Here is an 11,247-nt window from a genome sequence, read left to right on the forward strand (position 1 = left end):
ATGAAAGGGTTGACAAAACACCCAACGTTTAAACAGAACATGAAATAGAGGCTACTGCTATATCTCTCACGCCACAGATCAACTCCTATCCAGGAAGGGTGTGTCTTCACCTGTACTTTTATCTGCTCACACCAAAAGTAGGCGATCATTGCAAGGGAAAAACACACAAGAGAACAAACATAGGTAAGAAAGGGTAAGCTAACTTAATTAAGAGAATTTATGCAGTTCAATAATCGATATCAATCAAGGACTTATTACATCTGTCAAATTATTTAAGCCACTGTAACCACAATACATATGCATGACTCTAGACTCAATATCCGGATTACGTAAGAGGCATTGGAGCTCTTGGTGGCTTGCACCTATGACGGTTCCCAAACTCTGCAAAGTTTGGGCACAAAGGGTTATCACCCAACCACTCCCAGGGTAAGTAACCTTTGCATCTATGATTGATCGGGTCCATAGACTAGGACCTCCTGCTACTCCTCACGACATAATTCATTACACTCTACATGAGTCTTAATGGTTATTGGACGTCAAGATACCACCAAAACTGAGTCCTTATGCCTTTACGTTCACTAAAACACTCCTTTTAGAATTTCCCTTGAAATCCTAATTCAATCACATTTTCTAATGAATCAACTCCATACAATTCCATCACATATACTATTAGTCGCAACAACCGAAGCATAGAATGAACAAACATCACATTTCATTTAGTATAGCTTCATTCAATTAAAATAGAAAAATAAACTAAATACAATAATGGAACTCGCCCAAGCTAGAAGATCTCGCCTCGGCAAGAGGGTTGTCTTGCTTAAGCGGGTCACTCTCGCCTGAGCGAGGTCCCAAACAGAGAGCAACTCCTATTCTGGGCGAATTCTCGCTTAGGCTAAGCTGTTTCGCTTAGACGAGAGTGACTCTCGCTCAAGCGAGACCTCACGCAGTAACAAGGGTGAATTTCTGGTATTTTCGCTTAGGCGAGAGTTGCTCACCTGGGCGAAATTATCAGAATTCCAATATGTTTTCACATGCAAAGCACCGTAATTCATACCAAAATCTTAATTCAACACAAACAAGTGATCCTAATCATCTATCAAACAAAAAAGGGTTAAATATGTTTTTAGTCCTTGAACTTTGGCCCAAAATTGGAATTCGTCCCTGGTCGAAACTTTGATAAATTTCGGTCCCTAAACTTTAAAAAGGAATGAATATAGTCCTTTTAACCCAATTTTGTTAATTTTTTTTTAGGTTTCGAACGCATTTCTTAGTAAATATTGGAGTTTTTACACCATTTGACACATTCTCAACTCAACATTTACTGAGAAATGTATTTGAAACCTAACAAAAAGTTAACAAAATTGGGTTAAAAGGACTATGTTTATTCATTTTTAAAGTTTAGGGACCAAAATTTATCAAAGTTTCGATGAGGGACGAATTCCAATTTTGGGTTAAAGTTCAGGGACTAAAAACATACTTAACCCAACAAAAAATCATGCAATCCAAGTTCCCAAGGATAATTTCTATATGAAATTTGAGAAAAAGGCCACCTTCCCTTACCTCTAATGACCACCAACAAGCAAAGATGACTTCCAACCGTGAGGCACCCCAATTCACCACCTAAGGAACTGCAATAGAGGTTCACACAGTGAGAATAGGACCCTAAATTCAGTTTAACCATAATGGAGCTTCCAGAATTCGAATTTGAAAAGAATTTGAGTATTGAAATTGACTTACGTGGATGGGAAGGAGACTCAATTAGGGAGAGGGGTTTTGTGTTGATTTTCATACTTGCTTGCTGCAATAGGAAGAAAAGATGAATCAGAAGAGGTTTAAGTCCTCTGGTTGGAGAGAGTGAGGGAGATTAGTGAAGAGAGAAGAATGTTGAGTTTGTGAGGGGTTCTATAAATGAAAATGAGAAGAGAGGGGGAAAATAAAAGGGGTATCACATTCTCCCCAACTATAAAAATTTTCGACTCAAAAATTTGAGACTTACCCGAGAACAGGTGTGGATATGCCTTTTTCACGTCCTCTTCAAATTCCCAAGTGAAATCACATGTTCTCTTGTCCCAGATGACCTGCACTAGACTGATGGACTTCCCTATAAGTTGTCTTGTCTGGGTATCACCAAGATCAACAGGCTGAAACTCCACTGAAAGATCTCCTCTAATCTGCAAGTCTTCCATCTCAAGCACATGGGTAGGGTTAGGTACATACTTCCTTAGTTGAGAGACGTGAAACACTGAGTGAGGTTGGCCAACTGAGGAGGAAGGGGGATCTCATAAGCCACTGGTCCAATTCTCCTCAAGATCTAATAGGGGCCAATGAACTTAGGAGACAACTTTCTCGAGCGAATTGCCCTTCTCACACCAGTAGTCGGGGTAATTCTCAAGAAGACATGGTCCCCAGGTGCAAACTCCAAAGGTCTTCCCCTCTGATTAGCATAAGATTTATGTCTATTCTAGGATGCTTTCATTCTTTCTTGTATGAGCTTGACCTTCTTAGTAGTCTGCCTCAGTAGCTCTGGTCCCACCACCATTGATTCCCCATCTTGGTACCAGCACAAGGGCGTCCTGCATCTCCTACCATAGAGGGTCTCATATGGTGCCATGCCAATGCTTGCATGGAAGCTGTTATTATAGGTAAACTCCACCAAAGGCAAGACCTCATCCCAAGCACCCAGATGATCAAGCACGCATGTCCGCAAGAGATCCTCAAGAGACTGGATTGTCCTCTCGGGCTGACCATCCGTCTAGGAGTGATACGTTGAGCTCATAGCCAATCTACTACCCATGGTACTCTGCAACGTTTGCTAGAAACGAGATGTGAATCGTAGGTCTCGATTTGAGATTATGCTCAACGACACTCCATGCAACCTCACGATTTCACTGATATACAAATGCGCCAACTTTGCCATGGACATCCTTAGGTTCACTGCTAGCAAGTGGGTACTCTTGGTCAGACGGTCTACTATAACCCATATGGCATCGTAGCTCCTCACGGTCCGTGGTAAATGGTAACAAAATTCATAGCAATGGTATCACATTTCCACTGGTATCTCTAGTTGTTGTTGCATCCCTTCAGGTCTTTGATGCTCTACCTTGGCCTTTTGACAGGTCAAGCAGGATGACACATACCGAGCAATATCTTGCTTCATGTCCGACCACCAGAAAGATTCTTTCAGATCATGATACATTTTAGTTATGCATGGGTGCATGCTAAAATGACTCTTGTGCCCCTATTCAAGAATCATACCCTTCACTTCTATGTCTTCAGGTATGCAGACCATGCCTCTGAACCTTAACACCCCATCACCTCCTATCATGAAGTCCTTGGCTTTCTTGGTGCCAAGCAACTCCACTGTCCTCTACAACTTGGGGGTCAGATAATTACCTCTCCTTTATTAGGACGAGGAAATAACTAGACACAGTTAGATGATTGCATTTAATGACACCCTCTCCTAAAACCACTTGCAACTGCATGTCTCTGAACTGTTCCACCAAGCCCAACTCCTTAACCATCATGTGAGATGCATGAACTGTTTTTCGTCTTAGGACATCAGCCACCACATTCGCCTTCCCCGGGTGATACAACATTTCGAAGTCAAAGTCCTTTAAGAACTCCATCCACCGTCTTTGCCTCATGTTTAACTCTCTCTGGTCAAACAAGTACTTCAGACTTTTGTGGTCACTGAAAACCTGGAATTGTGCACCATATAGATAGTGTCTCCAGATCTTCAGTGCAAACACCATCGCTGCTAATTCCAAGTCGTGTGTGGGATAGTTCTTCTCATGATTCTGCAACTGCCTTAAGGCGTATGCAACCATTCTCCAATCTTGTATCAGAACACATCCCAATCCCTGATGGGAGGCATCACAGTAAACCTCAAAGGGTCTATTGGTTTCAGGGATCACCAACACGGGGGCGCTAGTCAACTTTTGCTTCAAATCTAGGAAGCTCTCTTCACATCGGTTGGTCCAAGCAAAAGGCTGATCCTTACGAGTTAGGTGTGTCAATGGTGCCGCTATCTTAGAGAATCCCCCAATGAACCTCCTATAGTAGCCAGCCAGCCCCACAAAGCTTCTTATATCAGTTACTGACTTAGGACGCTCCCACTTTAACACAACTTCCATCTTAGATGGATCCACATATATGCCCTGAGTTGAGATCATATGCCCCAAGAACTGGACTGCAGTCATCCAGAACTCACACTTTGACAGCTTCGCATACAACTGCTTCTCTCTCAAGATGCTCAAAACTATTCTCAGATGCTCTGCATGCTCCTAATGAGTTTGGGAGTATATCAAGATGTCATCGATGAAAACCACCATGAACTTGTCTAGGAATGGCCTGAAGATTCTGTTCATATAGTCCATGAACAAGGCAGGAGCATTAGTCACCCCAAAAGGCATCACTACGTACTCGTAATGCCCGTATCTGAACTTGAAAGCGGTCTTCTGTACATCATCAAACTTGAATCGAATTTGATGGTATCCTGATCTCATATCGATCTTAGAAAACATCGCAACTCCGTGTAACTGATCCATCAAGTCGTCTATCCTTGGTAGGGGGTACTTGTTCTTGATGGTTAACTTATTTAGTTGCCTATAATCCACACAAAGCCTAGAACTGTCGTCTTTCTTTTTAACCAACAACATTGGCGCTCCCCAGGGTGATACACTAGGTTTGATAAACTGTTTCTCTAGCAACTCTTCAATTTGTTTCTTCAACTCTACTAGCTCAACAAGAGCCATTCTGTAAGGTGCTATAAACATTGGCCCTATTCCTGGCACCAGATCAATGGAGAACTCTATCTTCCTAGAAGGGGGTAAGCCAGGCACGTCCTTAAGGAACACATATGAGAAGTCCCTTACCACAGGTGTTTCAATATTTCTGCCTCCATTCTCAATAGATAGTTGAGTCAGAATTAAGAAACGTTGAGATCCCTCCTTGATTTCTTTATCCACCTGTTGTGAGGACATCAACAGATCTTCATCTTCCAAGCTAGGGAACAACATTTTTTTCTCATTGTAATCAATGAGAATGTGATTGGCAAATAGCCAATCCATTCCCAAAATTACATCTAACTCTTCTAGAGGTAAATAGATAAGGTTTATCATGTACTTGCGTCCCTCAACCTCGATAAAACACTTAGTACACACTGTCGAGGTTCTGACGAACCCATAAGCAGACGTGGACACCCCCAGGTCATACTGAAGTTCCCTCACCGGAAGACCCAACTCTACCACTTTAGATTCCGAACAAAGGAGTGTCTCGCTCCAGAATCATATAGAACATGCAAACTCTTACCAGCAATCACACAAGACTCGATGATGAGGTTACCTGATCTGGCCACCTCTGCACTATTCATGGCGTACAACCGGCCAACCGCTTGAGGCCTTGCACCTCTCCTTGTCTGATGTGGCTGAGGTTGTGCTAGAGGCCTCAACACTGTACTCCTACCAGCGGGGCAATCCTTGATGAAGTAGCCCTCTTGGCCACATCTATGACATGTTCTCCTGCCAACAAGCTGGGGGCAAGCGCTCTTCAGATGGCCCTCCACAATGAAAACATTGCGGCCTAGAAGGCTGAGATTGTTGAGGTTGATGTTAGAACCCCTTAGGCCCCCGAGGCTGAGGCCTAAGGTATGGCTTCCTCCTGTCGTCATGCCTGCTTGTGGACCCAGATGGTCCTCCCACCTTCTGCTGAGATCATTGTTGAGCTTCAACTTCAGCCTTAAGCTTCTCCATTACTCGTGCTTTCTCTACCAAAGCGGGGAACTCCTTGATAGAGAGTGGAGCCACCATGAGTTTGAGATCACCTCTCAGCCCATTCTCAAACTTCCTACATTGTCAGTCCTCAAGCATCTTCAAGGTGTGAAATCTGCCTAGGTGTTTAAACTTTTCAGCATATTCTGACACTGACATGTCTCCTTGCATCAGCTACAAGAACTCAACCTCCTTTGCATACCTTACACTATTTGGGAAATACTCAGCATATGACTCTTTCTTAAATAGCTCCCAAGTGATGGGTTCCCTGCTATCTTCCAACATCATCTTCATGTTGGACCACCAATACACGCCCTCTCCAGCAAGAAGGTACTCAGTGTATGCTAATATGTTCTCTGTAGGACATCTCTTTGCATCATAGATTCGTTCCATATCTCGCATCCACTGATAGGCTCCATTCGGGCTAGTCTTGCCATCAAAATGAGATGGATGATGCTGGAGGAAATCCTCCAAACTCCGCTCTTGCACTCGGGGTGGTGGAGCTTGGGAAGAACCGGCTACTGAGTAGGGCTTCCAAGTGCCTCTACTGAGTTGCCTCTATTGCTAGCCTAGCAGATTCCATTTGTTTTAAAGCTAGGTTGTGTTGATTCACCATGTTGGCATTTTGTTGTTGCATGGTTGCAATCATCGCTTCAATTGCTCCCACCAAATGAGGGTTATCCGAGTTTGGAAGAAGAGGAGGAGGAGTCCTAGGTGCCATAGCTCTGACCACACAAAGAAAGGAACCATCAGTCTAGCTAACAGATACCACAACTATGCCAAAGACACTACAAGGAATACACAACAGAAGCCAAGCAAGCTCACACCTACAGATCCTAAAGGAACCACTGCTCTGATACCAAAATGTAACATCATGTTTTAATAGTTTTTACGCTACTAAAAAAACATTATATTATGATTAATCAACGCAGATAGTAGGAATATACTGAAATAAAGTATCAATACAGTCATCCAAAAATAACAATTTTTGCACCAGGTGTGTATATATATATATATATATATATATATATATATATATATATATATATATATATATATATATATATATATATACATACAGACAATCTAGCCTACACTAAGAAAGGGTTGACAAAACACCCAATGTTTAAACAGAACATGAAATAGAGGCTACTGCTATATCTCTCACGCCACAAATCAACTCCGATCCAGTCTGCTCACACCAAAAGTAGGCGATCATTGTAAGGGAAAAACACACAAGAGAACAAACATAGGCAAGAAAGGGTAAGCTAACTTGATTAAGAGAATTTATGCAGTTCAATAATTGATATCAATCAAGGACTTATCACATCTGTCAAAATTATTTAAACCATTGTAACCACAATACATGTGCATGACTCTAGACTCAATATTCGGATTACGTAAGAGGCATTGGAGCTCTTGGTGGCTTACACCTGTGACGGTTCTCAAACTCTACAGAGTTTTGGCACAAGAGGTTATCACCCAACCACTCCCAAGGTAAATCCTCTTTGCATCTATGATTGATCGGGTCCATAGACTAGGACCTCCTGCTACTCCTCACGACATAATCCATTACACTCTACATGAGTCTTAATGGTTATTGAAGCGTCATGATATCACCAAACCTGAGTCCTTATGCCCTTACGTTCACTAAAACACTCCTTTTAGAATTTCCCTTGAAATCCTAATTCAATCACATTTTCTAATGAATCAACTCCATACAATTCCCTCACATATACTATCAATCGCAACAACCGAAGCATAGAATGAACAAACATCACATTTCATTTAGTATAGCTTCATTTAATTAAAATAGAGACATAAACTAAATTTTGTAGTGGAACTTGCCCAAGCTAGAAGATCTCGCCTAGGCGAGAGGGTTGTCTCGCTGAGGCGGGTCACTCTCGCCTGAGCGAGGTCCCAAACAAAGAGCAACTCCTATTCTGGGCGAATTCTCGCTCAGGCTAAGCTGTTTCGCTTAGACGAGAGTGACTCTCGCGCAAGCGAGACCAGCTCGCCTAGGCGAGACCTCGCGCAGTAACAGGGATGAATTTTTGGTATTTTCGCTCAAGCGAGAGCAGCTCTCGCCTGAGCGAAATCATCAGAATTCCAATCTGTTTTCACATGCAAAGCACCACAATTCATACCAAAATCTCAATTCAACACAAACAAGTGATCCTAATCATCAATCAAACACAAAATTATGCAATCCAAGTTCCCAAGGACAATTTCTATACAAAATTTAAGAAAAAGGCTAGCTTCCCTTACCTCTAATGACCACCAACAAGCAAAGATGACTTCCAATCGTGAGGCACCCCAATTCACCACCTAAGGAACTTTAATAGAGGTTCACATAGTGAGCATAGGACCCTAAATTCAGTTTAGCTAGAATGGAGCTTCCAGAATTTGAATTTGAAAGAATTGGAGTATTGAAATTGACTTACGTGGATAGGAAGGAGACTCAGTTAGGGAGAGGTGTTCTGGGTTGATTTTCAGACTTGCTTGCTACAACAGGAAGAAAAGATGAATTAGAAGAGGTTTAAGTCCTACGGTTGGAGAAAGTGAGGGAGATTAGTGAAGAGAGAAGAATGTTGAGTTTGTGAGGGGTTTTGTGTATATGAAAATGAGAAGAGAAAGGGAAAATAAAAGGGGTATCATAGTGAGTATTGCCTGAACCCGTTCCCGCATTGACTGGGTATGGGTATGGGTAGGGAGAATCCCCGACTTTTTCAATTGGGTATGGGGATGAAGATGTACATATCCCCGCCATAATACTCGTCCTCGTTTAAATTATTAAAATATTCACAATTAATTAAGTAATCATATATATATTATTTTTTATTTTTTCTAATTATTTGGTTTGTCATGAAACTCATTCGCATCTCAATTATATTCTTCATCTTATCATACCATTTATGTAATTATGTTAAAAAGATGTATGTCAATTAAAAAAATGTTATGCCTCACATTTGAATATTTCTATTATTTTTTAATATTTTTATTTATTGTATATTTTCCTTTCACATGAGAATGTTTAATACTCTTAATTTAAGTATTTAATAGTACAAACCTTTCATTTACTAGGTAATATAAAAAAAAATTTACTTATTATTTTTAGTTTTTGTTTCATTTGAAGAACTCTTTTTGTTTCGCTAAAACAATTTTTGTTATTTCTCAACCATTGATGTTGATATTTGAAAAGTTTTCTTAAATCTCTAAGATATTTTTCAACTTATCATACCCTTAATTATACGTTTGTTTTCCTTTGTGTGATTTCTTTCAATAGTCTGTCAAATTGTTTGTAAACATTTGTTATTTTTTTAATATTTTTATTTGTTGTTTATTTTCATTATGTAGAATACTATTTCAATATATTTTATCTAATTATTTTTTATTTTCTAACTCATTATCAATCATACTGTAATTTTTTTACTATAATTGTATAAATAAATTTTATTTACTACAATATAAAAATTTAATGTAATTGTCATGAATATTTTTTTATCACCATCCAACATAATTGAAGTTCAAAAGATACAAGATCTATGTTAAAATTTTATTATTATGATTATTATTTGTTCTTTGTATCATTTTAATCAAGTAATGTATTATAACTTTTATTAGTGTATAAAAAAGAGATTCATTAGAATTTAAAAGATTGAAGTAAACAAACATTTAAAATATATTTTAATTTGAATATTTTCCTTTTATATTTTTAAAAAAATATTTTTAAATTTTATCAACTAGATTTCATTAATGTTTGAAAATTTAATAAATGTGTTGGTTCTCATGAAATTTTATTTGGTATTATAATCTAAAATGTAAACAATTATAATTTATTTTAAAATTGTATTATGATTATTATTTGTTCTTTGTATCATTTTGATCAAATGATGTATTATAACTTTTATTAGTGTATAAAAAAGAGATTCATTAGAATTTAAAAGATTGAAGTAAAGAAACATTTAAAATATATTTTAATTTGAATATTTGTTTTCCTTTTATATTTTTTAAAAAGTATTTTTAAATTTTATCAACTAGGTTTCATTAATGTTTGTAAATTTAATAAATGTGTTGGTTCTCATGAAATTTTATTTGGTATTATAATCTAAAATGTAAGCAATTATAATTGTTTTTTAAACTTTTACTATGATTACTATTTGTTCTTTGTATCATTTTGTTCAAATAATGTATTATGACTTTTATTAGTGTATAAAAAAGAGATTAATTAGAATTTAAAAGATTGAACTAAACAAACCTTTAAAATATATTTTAATTTGAATGTTTTTTTTTCTTTTATATTTTTAAAAAAATATTTTTAAATTTTATCAACTATGTTTCATTAATATTTGCAAATTTGATAATTGTTTTGATTCTCATGAAATTTTATTTGGTATTATAATCTAACAATTATAATTTATTTTAAAATATTTGATATCGAAGAAACAATCATCCTTCTAATATTGAATATTTGATAATATTATGTTTTCTTTACCATAATTTTTTATTATTTTATAAAAATTAATTAAAATTAATATTGAAGTAGTAAGAAAATGTATATAGGTATGGGTACGAGATTATACCTATTATCCACTAGAGATGGGGATAAAACAAAAGTTTGATACCCGTTAAATTTGTCTATGGGGATGAAAATGAATTTTTGTACTTAAATGGATATGGATAGTGAAACAAGTGCTCACCCCGTCCGTTGCCATCCCTAATAGCAATAAAAGCTTATCAAGATATGGAACGCCTGAATAACTAATAAAACAAATGACCTAAAAATAATAATAATAATAATAATAATAATAATAATAATAATAATAGATAAAGAAATGTGTCTCTCCAACTTTCCCTATGTTGGAACATGTTTATGCATTTATTTCCCTCCCTCCTCCATATACCTCACAAAACACTTCATAAGGATTCTTATAGTTTCTCTTTTGCTCCCCCTCACTTCTTTTGGCACCACCCTCCGACATTTGACCAGCTACATACAGATTTTTGTTCGTCTTTGTCTCTTACTTACACCAAGATATCAATGCTGCGTAGTAAGGTGATCATCTTCAAGTTTTTTTTTTAATTAAATATATTAACATTTTATATTTTTGTTCACCTCCCAAATTTATATATTGATATAAATATATATATATATATATATATATATATATATGTATGTATGTATATATATATATATATATTATTTGATAATGATAATTATTATTTTATATAAACTGTCCCATTTAATAGGGATCTTCTATATATCTCCTAACTTAGTTTTTTTTTCTTTTAAATTTGATGCAAATGGGAAATTCCGGTTTAGGTAAAGAAAAAACAAATGACTGTGTAAAATTACAGTATTTGTTTTCATAAAATATAAATAATAATCAGTTTTGTCAGCATAATTGGATCTGTGGCGCAATGGTAGCGCGTCTGACTCCAGATCAGAAGGTTGCGTGTTCGATTCACGTCAGGTTCA

General features: G+C 37.3%; 1 non-coding gene across 1 annotated transcript; it reads left to right on the forward strand.

Moving 5' to 3' along the window:
* Positions 1 to 11,175: 11,175 nt before the first annotated feature.
* TRNAW-CCA (transfer RNA tryptophan (anticodon CCA)) lies at positions 11,176 to 11,247 on the forward strand. The gene has a single exon. It is a non-coding gene; the product is annotated as a tRNA-Trp (tRNA).

Source organism: Vigna unguiculata, chromosome 3, assembly GCF_037176805.1.
Source record: "Vigna unguiculata cultivar grain cowpea cultivar isolate G323 ecotype 2 chromosome 3, ASM3717680v1, whole genome shotgun sequence".
NCBI classification, from domain to species: domain Eukaryota; kingdom Viridiplantae; phylum Streptophyta; class Magnoliopsida; order Fabales; family Fabaceae; genus Vigna; species Vigna unguiculata.